Here is a 20,293-nt window from a genome sequence, read left to right as displayed (position 1 = left end):
TGTCAGAAACTTGCAGCAGTTACTATGTGATTCAATCGTTATTTACCAGCTTGAGCTCGAAGTCACGGGCTTTAGTCGAGCTGCAGAAGCCGCATTATGATGGAAACCAAACGCGAAAACGGAAATGTGGTTTGCGATTAATATGACAGCCCGAGGGACTCTAAATAACCCACGTACTGCTTTGGGAAGTATAAATCCGCATGGACTATGTAATCTCTGCAAAAGCACTCATAATATACAGTGTTCTGCAACTTAACCGTCTTGGAAAAGTTTCCAAGACGGTTCCGATAAAGTTACTGAACACTATATACGTAGCCAGGTCTTGCTATTTTGGCTAAATGAAGCTGCAGGTGTTCTACTGCCCCACACTTGGTTTATGTGGAAGATATTCGGTTAAAAGAACATTACATACATTCACTCCAAGCCATATTTTTTTCATGCAAAAGAACTACAGCCGCTGGTATCAAGACGGGGGTTCTACAAAAGCCGTAGAAAAAAGAAAAGAAAAGAAAAGAAACTACCTCGACGCTTCTTGAACGACGAGGGAGGGGGGGGAGGGGGAATACGTGAAAAAGAAAGAAAACTGCTTCTCGCTGCGCGGGACCCGCTGCCCCCCATCGGCCCATCTCTTTTCCTTGCGGCAAAGCGGAAAGAACCACGGGGAGGCGAAAGGCATCGAGGCACCCTACCGCGGGGGGCGACAGGAATGCCGAAGCAGAGAGAGATAGCGCGAAAAAAAAAAAAAAAGAATTGCATGCACCGCACACAGGGAGATTCTCGCTGCTTTTTGCAGCTTCTCTCCCCCCCTCCTCCCTTCTTGAGGTCACATGTCCAAATGGCGGGAAAACACATCCCGCGCGAGCTAAGATGCGCGGCCGCGGCGTCACTCAGTCGACGGCCAGCCTCCGTGTGGGCGCGATGCGTACTGCCTAATCTTATCGTCCGCTTTTATTTCGCGCAAATTCAATCTGTCTCAACCTCCTGGTGCAGTCAGCGTTTGAAAAGAACAGCCCATATATGCAGCTGATGATTGCAGCCGCTTGTACAGATTCTTCGTGCCGAAGTTCACCAAAACATGCGTAAGTACATGATCTTTCGGTCTTGATCAGAGGAGCTTTTTGCTAGATTCGATATTATACTGAACATAATAATGTATTGTTTTGGAGCATATGTTCGTCTTGTTATATACCCCTTGCATCTTTCTTCATATATATATATAATTGGTGTGGGCGCTGATCGCGCAGGAAGACTTGCTGAGCCGTTTGGAAACAAGGCTGCGGCTGGCTGCGGTGGCAGAATTGGCTCATTTTGCAGTCTGGGTCCTTCGGTATCTCCTGCCCCAAAATGCTCGCCTTTTAACATGGAGGGACACTCACTATACCGATCAGGTAAGTCCAATTAGCACATATTTTGTTCGATACGACAATATACTGCAACTGTTTCTGGAGCGCGTATATATATGCGCATCTTGTTACTACGTGCATTTTTTTTTTTTTTTTTTTATAATCGATGTGTGCGCATTTCGCTCTGATTGCGCAGGAAGACGTGCTGAGCCGACTTGGAAACGATGCTGTGGCGGTGGAATTAGCTCTTTTCGCTGCAGTCCGAGGTCCGATCTCCTCTGCCCCAAAACGCCCGTCTTTCACTTCATATCGAAGTGCATGCACTGACATGTATACCCATCAGGTAAGTCAAATTAGCGCTGATTTTCTTCTATACGATAATGAACTGCAACTAATTATGTATTGTTTTGAGACTTATGCGCATCTTGTTACTGTAAATGCATATTTTGTAATTGGTATGCGCGCCTTGCGCTGATCGTGCAGGGAGGCGATATCAGCTGATCTGGAAACTGGCTGCGACAGTGGAAGCTCGTTTCGCCGAAGCCCGAAGTCCTTGGTCTCCTCTACACTAAAACGCTGGCCTTTCACTTCTTTATGGCGGTGCACTTGCAGGACAGGTATTAGCGCTGATTTTGTTTGAAAAATTCGATTATCCGACTCACATCGATGGGACGCATGCAACCCAGTTAAATGTCAAATGCTATCGCTGATATAAATATTGCAGCACCCCTCGCCATAGGAGCGATCAGAAGCTGTACAAGCATCATCGCTGCTGCCAAGCAAGCTCGTGCCAGGACTGAGTACAATGTTTATGCCGTGTTTATTATTATTATTATTATTATTATTATTTTTTTTTTTTGCTGCTGTAATGATGTCTATACGTGAAAATTGATGATTGAGTGATGCGGTATGCTGGCAAGGTAAGTGAGCCAGTGCGTTCATTTTGTGGATTTTGGAATTATATATGTGATGCACGCAGATCTGAGCCGTTTCACATTGATTTTGCTCTGTGCGCTTGCTTTCTGGGCAAGCAGTTGTATTTTCATCCTGCGGATTATTTCCTGGTGCTTACATGCTCATGAGGTGTTCAGCTAACCTGTTTCAAGCTTTAAAAATTTACAACGGGTTCTATAAGCTTCTAAAAGTTGGGCTGTCTAAATAGCCGAATTTTTAAAATAATGCTCGGTTGTTAAATAACGAAAATAAATCAGATGACTTATCGTTAAATATCCGGTCGCTTTTGCTGTAAAAGTTCCATCTAGTTTGAGAAAATTAAGCTGTATTCTACGGAATAAACTTATGTAGGTTTCATGTAAATATCGCGGAAACTGTTTGTTCAGCCGCGTTGGAATCCCTCATACGCGCTCTATGACAAGCGCGGACACTTGGTTTTGCTAGAATTATTAAATTGCAGCATTAGCATTCAAGAACGCGCTTCGGGAGGATAAGGTTTGACTGCGCTACGGTTTCAAATTGCAACATCATGACTCCAGCAAAACGAAGTGATCGCGCCTTTCTCGCGGATTCACGGATCCTGATTACCTATTGCGGCTTTGCGCTAATGCGTTTTCAGTAGGGTCGCATGAAGTCAAGCGCATAAAATATATTGATGTGATAGTGCAGTTGGTGGCAGTGAGCAGACATTATTTTTTCTACCTTTCACCCTATATTTGCCTGCAATGTAAAAGTCTAGGCGAAAAGGAAATATTTCATTAAAACACTTGTCTTCGTACAGCTGACCAAGATGGAACCTGCCGCAGATCCGACCAGTCGCAGACATCAAGTGATCGACAGGCTGCCAAAAGAAGGAGACCAAGCCTCAAGCCCATCTTCCATATGTGGCACACGCGCAGTCATATATCCACGCTTATTAAAAAGCAAATCGCGAGCTTTTTCTGAACGCTGTTGACAAATAAATTTTTCACCAAATACTGCAGCTTTTGTTTCTTCATGGCATCAGAAAAGCTACTGCTTTTCTTGATGCATTTGTATGTGCTACCCCGTTATATATGCATGGCCCACGATATATTAAATGCATGGCATGATACCTGCACGAGGGGCGATGCCGGCCACTAACCGGCGTCGGGAAGCAACCGGCCGACGTATGGTCTTTCGTCAGCAAAATGCTAGGGCAGACGAGCGGCCGACCATTCAGTAACGCTGGCAGACGGCAGGCCCACGTGCGGCAGGTGGTCGGTCACGTCGGGCCAAAAGGTTGGGCCGTAGTCGATTGCCTAAAATCGGCCAACGTTAGGTCAGTGTCAATCCCCGACGCCGGCCCTCATTCGGGTGCCGAAGGTCGGCCGGCCACTTTTTGGTCGGCGAGAAAGGTCGGCCCTATCTTTTGCCACACACTTTTTTTTGCTTGGGCCAATCAGACCCGACCGAACAGAACCAGAGCAGACAAAACCCAACCGCTCGACCAAAACAAAATCCAACCCAACCAACCTAACCAGACCCGACTAAACCTAACCAATCACGACCAAACCTAAGCAGACCCAACCAAACCCAATCAGACCAGACCGAACAGAACCAGAGCCGACCAAACCGAACCAGTCGGCCAAAACCAAATCGAACCCAACCAAACCTAACCAGACCCGACTGAGCAGAACCAGAGCCGACTAAACTAAACCAGTTGACCAAAACCAAATCCAACCCAACTAACCTAGCCAGACCCGACTAAACCTAACCAATCCCGACCAAACCTAAGCAGACCCGACCAAACCCCATCAGACCCAACCGAACAGAACCAGAACCGACTAAACCCAACCAGTCGACCAAAACCAAATCCAACCCAACCATTTGCGATCAAACCCAATCAGACCCGACCGAACACAACCAGAGCCGACCAAATCCCACCAGTCGACCAAATCCAAATCCAACCCGACCAAACCTAACCAGACCTGACTAACCCTACCAATCCCGACCAAACACAACCAGACCGAACCGAACACAACCAGAGCCAACCAAATCCAACCCGATCAAAACTAACCAGACCTGACTAACACTAACCAATCCCAACATAACCTAACTAGACCCGACCAAACCCAATCAGACCCGACCGAACACAACCAGAGCCGACCAAATTTAACCAGTCGACCAAAACCAAATGCAACCTGATCAAAACCTAACCAGACCCGACCAAACCAAATCAGGCCCGACCGAACAAAAGCAGACCCAAATCCAAACAGTCGACCAAAACCAAATCCAACCCGACCAAACCCAACCAGACCCAACCAAACCCAATCAGACCCGACCGAACAGAACCAGAGCAGACAAAACCCAACCGCTCGACCAAAACAAAATCCAACCCAACCAACCTAACCAGACCCGACTAAACCTAACCAATCACGACCAAACCTAAGCAGACCCAACCAAACCCAATCAGACCAGACCGAACAGAACCAGAGCCGACCAAACCGAACCAGTCGGCCAAAACCAAATCGAACCCAACCAAACCTAACCAGACCCGACTGAGCAGAACCAGAGCCGACTAAACTAAACCAGTTGACCAAAACCAAATCCAACCCAACTAACCTAGCCAGACCCGACTAAACCTAACCAATCCCGACCAAACCTAAGCAGACCCGACCAAACCCCATCAGACCCGACCGAATGCAACCAGAGCCGACCAAATCCAACTAGTCGACCAAAACCAAATCCAACTGAACCAACCTAACCGGACCCGACTAAACCTAACCAATCCCAACCAAATCTCACCAGACACAACCAAACCCAATCAGACCCAACCGAACAGAACCAGAGCCAACAAAACCCAACCGGTCGACCAAAACCAAATCCAACACAACCAACCTAACCGGACAAGACTAAACCTAACCAATCCCGACCAAACCTAAGCAGACCCAACCAAACCCAATCAGACCCGGCCGAACAGAACCAATGCCGACCAATCCAACCAGTTGACCAAAACCAAATTCAACCCGACCAAACCTAATCAGAACCGGCCAAACAGAACCAGAGCCGACTAAACCAAACCAGTGGACCAAAACCAAATCCAACCCAACCAACCTAGCCAGACCCGACTAAACCTAACCAATCCCGACCGAACCTAAGCAGGCCCGACCAAACCCAATCAGACCCGACCAAATGCAACCAGAGCCGACCAAATCCAGCCAGTCAACCAAAACCAAATCCAACCCGACCAAACCTAACCAGACCCGACTAAACCCAACTAAACCCAATCAGACCCGACCGAACAGAAGCAGAGCCGACCAAATCCAACCAGTCGACCAAAACCAAATCCAACCTGATCAAAACCTAACCAGACCCGACTAGGCCTAACCAATCCTAACCAAACCTAACCAGACCCGACCAAACCCAATCACACTTGACCGAACACAACCAGAGCCGACCAAATCCATCCAGTCGACCAAAACCAAATCCAACCTGATTAAAACAAACCAGACGCGACTAAGCCTAACCAATCCAGACCAAACCTAACTAGACCGGACTAAACCAAATCAAACACAACCACAGCTGACCAAATCCAAGCAGTCGACCAAAGCCAAATCCAAACAAACCCACACAACCAATCCCCACCAAACCCAATCAGACCCAACGGAACAGAACCAGAGCCGACTAAACCCAACCAGTCGACCAAACCAAATCCAACCCAACCAACCTAACCAGCCCCGACTAAACCTAACTAATCCCATCCAAACCCAATCCAACCAGTCGACCAAAACCAAATCCAACCCAATCAAAACCTAACCAGACCCGACTAAACCAAACCAATCCTGACCAAATCTAACCATACCCAACCGAACCCAATCAGACCCGACCGAACACTACCAGATCCGACCAAATCCAATCCGACCAAACCTAACCAGACCCGTCTAAACCCAACCAATCCCGACCAAACCCAGTTACACCCGCCCAACAAAACCAGAGCTGACTATACCCAACCAGACCCGACTAAACCTAACCAATCCCAACCAAACCTAACCAGACCCGACTAAACCCAATCAGACCAGACCGAACAGAAGCAGAGCCGACCAAATCCAACCAGTCGAACAAAACCAAATCCAACCCGACCAAACCTAACCAGACCTCACTAACCCTACCAATCACAATCAGAGCCAACCAAATCCAACCCGATCAAAACTAACCAGACCTGACTAACACTAACCAATCCCATCATAACCTAACTAGACCCGACCAAACCCAATCAGAGCCGACTGAACACAACCAGAGCCGACCAAATCTAACCAGTCGACCAAAACCAAATGCAACCCGATCAAAACCTAACCAGACCCGACTAAGCCTCACCAATCCCAACCAAACCTAATCAGATCCAACCAGACCCAATCAGTCCCGACCGAAAACAAGCAGAGCCGACCAAATCCAACCCGATCAAAACCTAACCAGACCCGACCAAACCAAATCAGACCCGACCGAATGCAACCAGAGCCGACCAAATCCAACCAGTCGACCAAAACCAAATCCAACCCGACCAAACCTAACCAGACACGACTAAACCCAACCAATCCCAACCAAACCCAATCAGACCCGAAAGAACAGAACCAGAGACGACTAAACCCAAAAAGTCGACCAAAACCAAATCCGAACCGACCAAACTCAATCAATCCTGACCAAACCCAATCAGACCCAACCGAACAGAACCAGAGCCGACTAAACCCAACCAGTCGACCAAAACCAAATCCAACCCAACCATATTCCGATTAAACCCAATCAGACCCGACCGAACACAACCAGAGCCGACCAAATCCCACCAGTCGACCAAAACCAAATCCAACCCGACCAAACCTAACCAGACCTGACTAACCCTACCAATCCCGACCAAACACAACCAGACCGAACCGAACACAACCAGAGCCAACCAAATCCAACCCGATCAAAACTAACCAGAAATGACTAACACTAACCAATCCCAACATAACCTAACTAGACCCGACCAAACCCAATCAGACCCGACCGAACACAACCAGAGCCGACCAAATCTAACCAGTCGACCAAAACCAAATGCAACCCGATCAAAACCTAACCAGACCCGACTAAGCCTCACCAATCCCGACCAAACCTAACCAGATCCGGCCAGACCCAATCAGACCCGACCGAAAACAAGCAGAGCCGACCAAATCCAACCCAATCAAAACCTAACCAGACCCGACCAAACCAAACCAGACCCGACTAAACCCAACCAAACCCAATAAGACCCGACAGAACAGAACCAGAGCTGACTAAACCCAACCAGTCGACCAAAACGAAATCCAAATAAACCAACCCGACCAAACCCAATCAGACCCGACCGAATAGAACCAGAGCCAACTAAACCCAACCAGTCTACAAAAACCAAATCCGAACCGACCAAACTCAACCAATCCCGACCAAACCCAATCAGACCCGACCGAACAGAACCAGAGCCGACAAAACCCAACTGGTCGACCAAAACCAAATCCAACCAACCAACCTAACCGGACCCGACTAAACCTAACCAATCCCGACCAAACCTAAGCAGACCCAACCAAACCCAATCAGACCCGACCGAACAGAACCGGAGCCGACCAAACCCAACCAGTCGACCATAACCAAATCCAACCCGACCAAACCTATCCACACCCGACCAAACCTAATCAGAACCGACCAAACAGAACCAGAGCCGACTAAACCAAACCAGTCGACCAAAACCAAATCCAACCCAACCAACCTAGCCAGACCCGACTAAGCCTAACCAATCCTGACCAAACCTAAGCAGACCCGAAAAAACCCAATCAGACCCGACCGAATGCAACCAGAGCCGACCAAATCCAACCCGATCAAACCCTAACCAGACCCGACCAAACCAAATCAGACCCAACCGAACAAAACCAGAGCCTGTCCAAATCCAACCAGTCAACCAAAACCAAATCCAACCCTAACCAGACCCGACTAAACCCAATCAGACCCGACCGAACAGAACCAGAGCCGACTAAACCCAACCAGTCGACCAAAACCAAATCCAGCCCAACCAACCTAACCAGACCCGACTAAACCTAACCAATCATGACCAAACCTAAGCAGACCCCACCAAACCCAATCAGACCCGACCAAACAGAACCACAGCCGACCAATCCAACCAGTCGACCAAAACCAAATCCAACCCGACAAAACCTAACCAGACCAGACCAAACCTACTCAGACCCGACAGAACAGAACCACAGCCAACCAAATCCAACCCGACAAAACCTAACCAGACCAGACCAAACCTAATCAGACCCGACCGAACAGAACCAGAGCCGACTAAACCAAACCAGTCGACCAAAACTAAATCCAACCCAACCAACCTAGCCAGACCCGACTAAACCTAATCAATCCCGACAAAACCTTACCAGATCCAACCAAACCCAATCAGACCCGACCGAACACAACCAGAGCCACCAAATCCAACCAGTCCACAAAAACCAAACACAAACCGACCAAACCTAACCAGACCCGACTAAATCCATCCAATCCCAACCAAACCCAATCACATCGGACCAAAAAGAACCAGAGCCGACTAAACCCAACCAGTCGACCAAAACGAAATCCAAATAAACCAATCCCGACCAAACCCAATCAGACCCGACCGAACAGAACCAGAGCCGACAAAACCCAACTGGTCGACCAAAACCAAATCCAACCAACCAACCTAACCGGACCCGACTAAACCTAACCAATCCCGACCAAACCTAAGCAGACCCAACCAAACCCAATCAGACCCGACCGAACAGAACCGGAGCTGACCAAACCCAACCAGTCGACCATAACCAAATCCAACCCGACCAAACCTATCCACACCCGACCAAACCTAATCAGAACCGACCAAACAGAACCAGAGCCGACTAAACCAAACCAGTCGACCAAAACCAAATCCAACCCAACCAACCTAGCCAGACCCGACTAAGCCTAACCAATCCTGACCAAACCTAAGCAGACCCGAAAAAACCCAATCAGACCCGACCGAATGCAACCAGAGCCGACCAAATCCAACCCGATCAAACCCTAACCAGACCCGACCAAACCAAATCAGACCCTACCGAACAAAACCAGAGCCTGTCCAAATCCAACCAGTCAACCAAAACCAAATCCAACCCTAACCAGACCCGACTAAACCCAATCAGACCCGACCGAACAGAACCAGAGCCGACTAAACCCAACCGGTCGACCAAAACCAAATCCAGCCCAACCAACCTAACCAGACCCGACTAAACCTAACCAATCATGACCAAACCTAAGCAGACCCCACCAAACCCAATCAGACCCGACCAAACAGAACCACAGCCGACCAATCCAACCAGTCGACCAAAACCAAATCCAACCCGACAAAACCTAACCAGACCAGACCAAACCTACTCAGACCCGACAGAACAGAACCACAGCCAACCAAATCCAACCCGACAAAACCTAACCAGACCAGACCAAACCTAATCAGACCCGACCGAACAGAACCAGAGCCGACTAAACCAAACCAGTCGACCAAAACTAAATCCAACCCAACCAACCTAGCCAGACCCGACTAAACCTAACCAATCCCGACCAAACCCAATCAGACCCTACCGAATGCAATCAGAGCCGACCAAATCCAACCAGTCGACCAAGACCAAATCAACCCGACCAAACCTAACCAGACCCGACTGAACCCAACCAATCCCGACCAAACCCAATCAGAGCCGACCAAACAGAAGCACAGCCGACTAAATCCAACCAGTCGACCAAAGCCAAATCCAACCCGACCAAGCCTAACCAGACCCGACTAAACCTAATCAATCCCGACAAAACCTTACCAGATCCAACCAAACCCAATCAGACCCGACCGAACACAACCAGAGCCACCAAATCCAACCAGTCCACAAAAACCAAACACAAACCGACCAAACCTAACCAGACCCGACTAAATCCATCCAATCCCAACCAAACCCAATCACATCGGACCAAAAAGAACCAGAGCCGACTAAACCCAACCAGTCGACCAAAGCGAAATCCAAATAAACCAATCCCGACCAAACCCAATCAGACCCGACCGAACAGAACCAGAGCCGACAAAACCCAACTGGTCGACCAAAACCAAATCCAACCAACCAACCTAACCGGACCCGACTAAACCTAACCAATCCCGACCAAACCTAAGCAGACCCAACCAAACCCAATCAGACCCGACCGAACAGAACCGGAGCCGACCAAACCCAACCAGTCGACCATAACCAAATCCAACCCGACCAAACCTATCCACACCCGACCAAACCTAATCAGAACCGACCAAACAGAACCAGAGCCGACTAAACCAAACCAGTCGACCAAAACCAAATCCAACCCAACCAACCTAGCCAGACCCGACTAAGCCTAACCAATCCTGACCAAACCTAAGCAGACCCGAAAAAACCCAATCAGACCCGACCGAATGCAACCAGAGCCGACCAAATCCAACCCGATCAAACCCTAACCAGACCCGACCAAACCAAATCAGACCCAACCGAACAAAACCAGAGCCTGTCCAAATCCAACCAGTCAACCAAAACCAAATCCAACCCTAACCAGACCCGACTAAACCCAATCAGACCCGACCGAACAGAACCAGAGCCGACTAAACCCAACCGGTCGACCAAAACCAAATCCAGCCCAACCAACCTAACCAGACCCGACTAAACCTAACCAATCATGACCAAACCTAAGCAGACCCCACCAAACCCAATCAGACCCGACCAAACAGAACCACAGCCGACCAATCCAACCAGTCGACCAAAACCAAATCCAACCCGACAAAACCTAACCAGACCAGACCAAACCTACTCAGACCCGACAGAACAGAACCACAGCCAACCAAATCCAACCCGACAAAACCTAACCAGACCAGACCAAACCTAATCAGACCCGACCGAACAGAACCAGAGCCGACTAAACCAAACCAGTCGACCAAAACTAAATCCAACCCAACCAACCTAGCCAGACCCGACTAAACCTAACCAATCCCGACCAAACCCAATCAGACCCTACCGAATGCAATCAGAGCCGACCAAATCCAACCAGTCGACCAAGACCAAATCAACCCGACCAAACCTAACCAGACCCGACTGAACCCAACCAATCCCGACCAAACCCAATCAGAGCCGACCGAACAGAAGCACAGCCGACTAAATCCAACCAGTCGACCAAAGCCAAATCCAACCCGACCAAGCCTAACCAGACCCGACTAAACCTAATCAATCCCGACAAAACCTTACCAGATCCAACCAAACCCAATCAGACCCGACCGAACACAACCAGAGCCACCAAATCCAACCAGTCCACAAAAACCAAACACAAACCGACCAAACCTAACCAGACCCGACTAAATCCATCCAATCCCAACCAAACCCAATCACATCGGACCAAAAAGAACCAGAGCCGACTAAACCCAACCAGTCGACCAAAACGAAATCCAAATAAACCAATCCCGACCAAACCCAATCAGACCCGACCGAACAGAACCAGAGCCGACGAAACCAAACCAGTCAACCAAAACCACATCCAACCCAACCAACCTAGCCAGACCCGACTAAACCTAACCAATCCCGACCAAACCTAAGCAGACCCGACAAAACCCAATCAGATCCGACCGAATGCAACCAGAGCCGACCAAATCCAACCAGTCGACCAAAACCATCTCCAACCCAACCAAACCTAACCAGACCCGACTAAACCCAACCAAACCCAATCAGACCCGACCGAACAGAAGCAGAGCCGACCAAATCCAAAGAGTCGGCCCAAACCAAATCCAACCCGACCCAACTAAACCCAACCAATCCCGACCAAACCTAACCAGACCCAACCAAACCCAATCAGACCCGACCGAACAGAACCAGAGCTGACTAAACCCAACCGCTCGACCAAAACAAAATCCAACCCAACCAACCTAACCAGACCCGACTAAACCTAACCAATCACGACCAAACCTAAGCAGACAACCAAACCCAATCAGACCATTGCGAACAGAACCAGAGCCGACCAAATCCAACCAGTCGACCAAAACCAAATCCAACCCGACCAAACCTAACCAGACCCAACTAAACCCAACCAAACCCAATCAGACCCGACAGAACAGAACCAGAGCCGACTAAACCCAACCAGTCGACCAAAATGAAATCCAAATAAACCAACCCGACCAAACCCAATCAGACCCGACCGAACAGAACCAGAGCCGACAAAACCCAACTGGTCGACCAAAACCAAATCCAACCAACCAACCTAACCGGACCCGACTAAACCTAACCAATCCCGACCAAACCTAAGCAGACCCAACCAAACCCAATCAGACCCGACCGAACAGAACCGGAGCCGACCAAACCCAACCAGTCGACCATAACCAAATCCAACCCGACCAAACCTATCCACACCCGACCAAACCTAATCAGAACCGACCAAACAGAACCAGAGCCGACTAAACCAAACCAGTCGACCAAAACCAAATCCAACCCAACCGACCTAGCCAGACCCGACTAAGCCTAACCAATCCTGACCAAACCTAAGCAGACCCGAAAAAACCCAATCAGACCCGACCGAATGCAACCAGAGCCGACCAAATCCAACCCGATCAAACCCTAACCAGACCCGACCAAACCAAATCAGACCCAACCGAACAAAACCAGAGCCTGTCCAAATCCAACCAGTCAACCAAAACCAAATCCAACCCTAACCAGACCCGACTAAACCCAATCAGACCCGACCGAACAGAACCAGAGCCGACTAAACCCAACCGGTCGACCAAAACCAAATCCAGCCCAACCAACCTAACCAGACCCGACTAAACCTAACCAATCATGACCAAACCTAAGCAGACCCCACCAAACCCAATCAGACCCGACCAAACAGAACCACAGCCGACCAATCCAACCAGTCGACCAAAACCAAATCCAACCCGACAAAACCTAACCAGACCAGACCAAACCTACTCAGACCCGACAGAACAGAACCACAGCCAACCAAATCCAACCCGACAAAACCTAACCAGACCAGACCAAACCTAATCAGATCCGACCGAACAGAACCAGAGCCGACTAAACCAAACCAGTCGACCAAAACTAAATCCAACCCAACCAACCTAGCCAGACCCGACTAAACCTAACCAATCCCGACCAAACCCAATCAGACCCTACCGAATGCAATCAGAGCCGACCAAATCCAACCAGTCGACCAAGACCAAATCAACCCGACCAAACCTAACCAGACCCGACTGAACCCAACCAATCCCGACCAAACCCAATCAGAGCCGACCGAACAGAAGCACAGCCGACTAAATTCAACCAGTCGACCAAAGCCAAATCCAACCCGACCAAGCCTAACCAGACCCGACTAAACCTAATCAATCCCGACAAAACCTTACCAGATCCAACCAAACCCAATCAGACCCGACCGAACACAACCAGAGCCACCAAATCCAACCAGTCCACAAAAACCAAACACAAACCGACCAAACCTAACCAGACCCGACTAAATCCATCCAATCCCAACCAAACCCAATCACATCGGACCAAAAAGAACCAGAGCCGACTAAACCCAACCAGTCGACCAAAACGAAATCCAAATAAACCAATCCCGACCAAACCCAATCAGACCCGACCGAACAGAACCAGAGCCGACAAAACCCAACTGGTCGACCAAAACCAAATCCAACCAACCAACCTAACCGGACCCGACTAAACCTAACCAATCCCGACCAAACCTAAGCAGACCCAACCAAACCCAATCAGACCCGACCGAACAGAACCGGAGCCGACCAAACCCAACCAGTCGACCATAACCAAATCCAACCCGACCAAACCTATCCACACCCGACCAAACCTAATCAGAACCGACCAAACAGAACCAGAGCCGACTAAACCAAACCAGTCGACCAAAACCAAATCAAATCCAACCAACCTAGCCAGACCCGACTAAGCCTAACCAATCCTGACCAAACCTAAGCAGACCCGAAAAAACCCAATCAGACCCGACCGAATGCAACCAGAGCCGACCAAATCCAACCCGATCAAACCCTAACCAGACCCGACCAAACCAAATCAGACCCAACCGAACAAAACCAGAGCCTGTCCAAATCCAACCAGTCAACCAAAACCAAATCCAACCCTAACCAGACCCGACTAAACCCAATCAGACCCGACCGAACAGAACCAGAGCCGACTAAACCCAACCGGTCGACCAAAACCAAATCCAGCCCAACCAACCTAACCAGACCCGACTAAACCTAACCAATCATGACCAAACCTAAGCAGACCCCACCAAACCCAATCAGACCCGACCAAACAGAACCACAGCCGACCAATCCAACCAGTCGACCAAAACCAAATCCAACCCGACAAAACCTAACCAGACCAGACCAAACCTACTCAGACCCGACAGAACAGAACCACAGCCAACCAAATCCAACCCGACAAAACCTAACCAGACCAGACCAAACCTAATCAGACCCGACCGAACAGAACCAGAGCCGACTAAACCAAACCAGTCGACCAAAACTAAATCCAACCCAACCAACCTAGCCAGACCCGACTAAACCTAACCAATCCCGACCAAACCCAATCAGACCCTACCGAATGCAATCAGAGCCGACCAAATCCAACCAGTCGACCAAGACCAAATCAACCCGACCAAACCTAACCAGACCCGACTGAACCCAACCAATCCCGACCAAACCCAATCAGAGCCGACCGAACAGAAGCACAGCCGACTAAATCCAACCAGTCGACCAAAGCCAAATCCAACCCGACCAAGCCTAACCAGACCCGACTAAACCTAATCAATCCCGACAAAACCTTACCAGATCCAACCAAACCCAATCAGACCCGACCGAACACAACCAGAGCCACCAAATCCAACCAGTCCACAAAAACCAAACACAAACCGACCAAACCTAACCAGACCCGACTAAATCCATCCAATCCCAACCAAACCCAATCACATCGGACCAAAAAGAACCAGAGCCGACTAAACCCAACCAGTCGACCAAAACGAAATCCAAATAAACCAATCCCGACCAAACCCAATCAGACCCGACCGAACAGAACCAGAGCTGACGAAACCAAACCAGTCAACCAAAACCACATCCAACCCAACCAACCTAGCCAGACCCGACTAAACCTAACCAATCCCGACCAAACCTAAGCAGACCCGACAAAACCCAATCAGATCCGACCGAATGCAACCAGAGCCGACCAAATCCAACCAGTCGACCAAAACCATCTCCAACCCAACCAAACCTAACCAGACCCGACTAAACCCAACCAAACCCAATCAGACCCGACCGAACAGAAGCAGAGCCGACCAAATCCAACGAGTCGGCCCAAACCAAATCCAACCCGACCCAACTAAACCCAACCAATCCCGACCAAACCTAACCAGACCCAACCAAACCCAATCAGACCCGACCGAACAGAACCAGAGCTGACTAAACCCAACCGCTCGACCAAAACAAAATCCAACCCAACCAACCTAACCAGACCCGACTAAACCTAACCAATCACGACCAAACCTAAGCAGACAACCAAACCCAATCAGACCATTGCGAACAGAACCAGAGCCGACCAAATCCAACCAGTCGACCAAAACCAAATCCAACCCGACCAAACCTAACCAGACCCAACTAAACCCAACCAAACCCAATCAGACCCGACAGAACAGAACCAGAGCCGACTAAACCCAACCAGTCGACCAAAATGAAATCCAAATAAACCAACCCGACCAAACCCAATCAGACCCGACCGAACAGAACCAGAGCCGACAAAACCCAACTGGTCGACCAAAACCAAATCCAACCAACCAACCTAACCGGACCCGACTAAACCTAACCAATCCCGACCAAACCTAAGCAGACCCAACCAAACCCAATCAGACCCGACCGAACAGAACCGGAGCCGACCAAACCCAACCAGTCGACCATAACCAAATCCAACCCGACCAAACCTATCCACACCCGACCAAACCTAATCAGAACCGACCAAACAGAACCAGAGCCGACTAAACCAAACCAGTCGACCAAAACCAAATCCAACCCAACCAACCTAGCCAGACCCGACTAAGCCTAACCAATCCTGACCAAACCTAAGCAGACCCGAAAAAACCCAATCAGACCCGACCGAATGCAACCAGAGCCGACCAAATCCAACCCGATCAAACCCTAACCAGACCCGACCAAACCAAATCAGACCCAACCGAACAAAACCAGAGCCTGTCCAAATCCAACCAGTCAACCAAAACCAAATCCAACCCTAACCAGACCCGACTAAACCCAATCAGACCCGACCGAACAGAACCAGAGCCGACTAAACCCAACCGGTCGACCAAAACCAAATCCAGCCCAACCAACCTAACCAGACCCGACTAAACCTAACCAATCATGACCAAACCTAAGCAGACCCCACCAAACCCAATCAGACCCGACCAAACAGAACCACAGCCGACCAATCCAACCAGTCGACCAAAACCAAATCCAACCCGACAAAACCTAACCAGACCAGACCAAACCTACTCAGACCCGACAGAACAGAACCACAGCCAACCAAATCCAACCCGACAAAACCTAACCAGACCAGACCAAACCTAATCAGACCCGACCGAACAGAACCAGAGCCGACTAAACCAAACCAGTCGACCAAAACTAAATCCAACCCAACCAACCTAGCCAGACCCGACTAAACCTAACCAATCCCGACCAAACCCAATCAGACCCTACCGAATGCAATCAGAGCCGACCAAATCCAACCAGTCGACCAAGACCAAATCAACCCGACCAAACCTAACCAGACCCGACTGAACCCAACCAATCCCGACCAAACCCAATCAGAGCCGACCGAACAGAAGCACAGCCGACTAAATCCAACCAGTCGACCAAAGCCAAATCCAACCCGACCAAGCCTAACCAGACCCGACTAAACCTAATCAATCCCGACAAAACCTTACCAGATCCAACCAAACCCAATCAGACCCGACCGAACACAACCAGAGCCACCAAATCCAACCAGTCCACAAAAACCAAACACAAACCGACCAAACCTAACCAGACCCGACTAAATCCATCCAATCCCAACCAAACCCAATCACATCGGACCAAAAAGAACCAGAGCCGACTAAACCCAACCAGTCGACCAAAACGAAATCCAAATAAACCAATCCCGACCAAACCCAATCAGACCCGACCGAACAGAACCAGAGCCGACAAAACCCAACTGGTCGACCAAAACCAAATCCAACCAACCAACCTAACCGGACCCGACTAAACCTAACCAACCCCGACCAAACCTAAGCAGACCCAACCAAACCCAATCAGACCCGACCAAACAGAACCACAGCCGACCAATCCAACCAGTCGACCAAAACCAAATCCAACCCGACCAAACCTATCCACACCCGACCAAACCTAATCAGAACCGACCAAACAGAACCAGAGCCGACTAAACCAAACCAGTCGACCAAAACCAAATCCAACCCAACCAACCTAGCCAGACCAGACTAAGCCTAACCAATCCTGACCAAACCTAAGCAGACCCGAAAAAACCCAATCAGACCCGACCGAATGCAACCAGAGCCGACCAAATCCAACCCGATCAAACCCTAACCAGACCCGACCAAACCAAATCAGACCCAACCGAACAAAACCAGAGCCTGTCCAAATCCAACCAGTCAACCAAAACCAAATCCAACCCTAACCAGACCCGACTAAACCCAATCAGACCCGACCGAACAGAACCAGAGCCGACTAAACCCAACCGGTCGACCAAAACCAAATCCAGCCCAACCAACCTAACCAGACCCGACTAAACCTAACCAATCATGACCAAACCTAAGCAGACCCCACCAAACCCAATCAGACCCGACCAAACAGAACCACAGCCGACCAATCCAACCAGTCGACCAAAACCAAATCCAACCCGACAAAACCTAACCAGACCAGACCAAACCTACTCAGACCCGACAGAACAGAACCACAGCCAACCAAATCCAACCCGACAAAACCTAACCAGACCAGACCAAACCTAATCAGACCCGACCGAACAGAACCAGAGCCGACTAAACCAAACCAGTCGACCAAAACTAAATCCAACCCAACCAACCTAGCCAGACCCGACTAAACCTAACCAATCCCGACCAAACCCAATCAGACCCTACCGAATGCAATCAGAGCCGACCAAATCCAACCAGTCGACCAAGACCAAATCAACCCGACCAAACCTAACCAGACCCGACTGAACCCAACCAATCCCGACCAAACCCAATCAGAGCCGACCGAACAGAAGCACAGCCGACTAAATCCAACCAGTCGACCAAAGCCAAATCCAACCCGACCAAGCCTAACCAGACCCGACTAAACCTAATCAATCCCGACAAAACCTTACCAGATCCAACCAAACCCAATCAGACCCGACCGAACACAACCAGAGCCACCAAATCCAACCAGTCCACAAAAACCAAACACAAACCGACCAAACCTAACCAGACCCGACTAAATCCATCCAATCCCAACCAAACCCAATCACATCGGACCAAAAAGAACCAGAGCCGACTAAACCCAACCAGTCGACCAAAACGAAATCCAAATAAACCAATCCCGACCAAACCCAATCAGACCCGACCGAACAGAACCAGAGCCGACGAAACCAAACCAGTCAACCAAAACCACATCCAACCCAACCAACCTAGCCAGACCCGACTAAACCTAACCAATCCCGACCAAACCTAAGCAGACCCGACAAAACCCAATCAGATCCGACCGAATGCAACCAGAGCCGACCAAATCCAACCAGTCGACCAAAACCATCTCCAACCCAACCAAACCTAACCAGACCCGACTAAACCCAACCAAACCCAATCAGACCCGACCGAACAGAAGCAGAGCCGACCAAATCCAAAGAGTCGGCCCAAACCAAATCCAACCCGACCCAACTAAACCCAACCAATCCCGACCAAACCTAACCAGACCCAACCAAACCCAATCAGACCCGACCGAACAGAACCAGAGCTGACTAAACCCAACCGCTCGACCAAAACAAAATCCAACCCAACCAACCTAACCAGACCCGACTAAACCTAACCAATCACGACCAAACCTAAGCAGACAACCAAACCCAATCAGACCATTGCGAACAGAACCAGAGCCGACCAAATCCAACCAGTCGACCAAAACCAAATCCAACCCGACCAAACCTAACCAGACCCAACTAAACCCAACCAAACCCAATCAGACCCGACAGAACAGAACCAGAGCCGACTAAACCCAACCAGTCGACCAAAATGAAATCCAAATAAACCAACCCGACCAAACCCAATCAGACCCGACCGAACAGAACCAGAGCCGACAAAACCCAACTGGTCGACCAAAACCAAATCCAACCAACCAACCTAACCGGACCCGACTAAACCTAACCAATCCCGACCAAACCTAAGCAGACCCAACCAAACCCAATCAGACCCGACCGAACAGAACCGGAGCCGACCAAACCCAACCAGTCGACCATAACCAAATCCAACCCGACCAAACCTATCCACACCCGACCAAACCTAATCAGAACCGACCAAACAGAACCAGAGCCGACTAAACCAAACCAGTCGACCAAAACCAAATCCAACCCAACCGACCTAGCCAGACCCGACTAAGCCTAACCAATCCTGACCAAACCTAAGCAGACCCGAAAAAACCCAATCAGACCCGACCGAATGCAACCAGAGCCGACCAAATCCAACCCGATCAAACCCTAACCAGACCCGACCAAACCAAATCAGACCCAACCGAACAAAACCAGAGCCTGTCCAAATCCAACCAGTCAACCAAAACCAAATCCAACCCTAACCAGACCCGACTAAACCCAATCAGACCCGACCGAACAGAACCAGAGCCGACTAAACCCAACCGGTCGACCAAAACCAAATCCAGCCCAACCAACCTAACCAGACCCGACTAAACCTAACCAATCATGACCAAACCTAAG

The 20,293-nt window shown here is 49.6% G+C and overlaps 1 long non-coding RNA gene across 1 annotated transcript; it reads left to right on the top strand.

Annotated features, from left to right (window-relative positions):
- Positions 1-573: 573 nt before the first annotated feature.
- On the top strand, positions 574-3,272 carry LOC146190197 (uncharacterized). Its single transcript, XR_014707714.1, has 5 exons — positions 574-1,079; positions 1,245-1,388; positions 1,540-1,686; positions 1,827-1,960; positions 3,079-3,272. It is a non-coding gene; the product is annotated as an uncharacterized LOC146190197 (long non-coding RNA).
- The last annotated feature ends 17,021 nt before the right edge of the window (positions 3,273-20,293 follow it).

Source organism: Amblyomma maculatum, chromosome 5 (genome assembly GCF_055883805.1).
Source record: "Amblyomma maculatum isolate TAMU_Amacu chromosome 5, ASM5588380v1, whole genome shotgun sequence".
Classification (NCBI taxonomy): domain Eukaryota; kingdom Metazoa; phylum Arthropoda; class Arachnida; order Ixodida; family Ixodidae; genus Amblyomma; species Amblyomma maculatum.
This window is presented reverse-complemented; position numbering and strand designations above follow the sequence as displayed.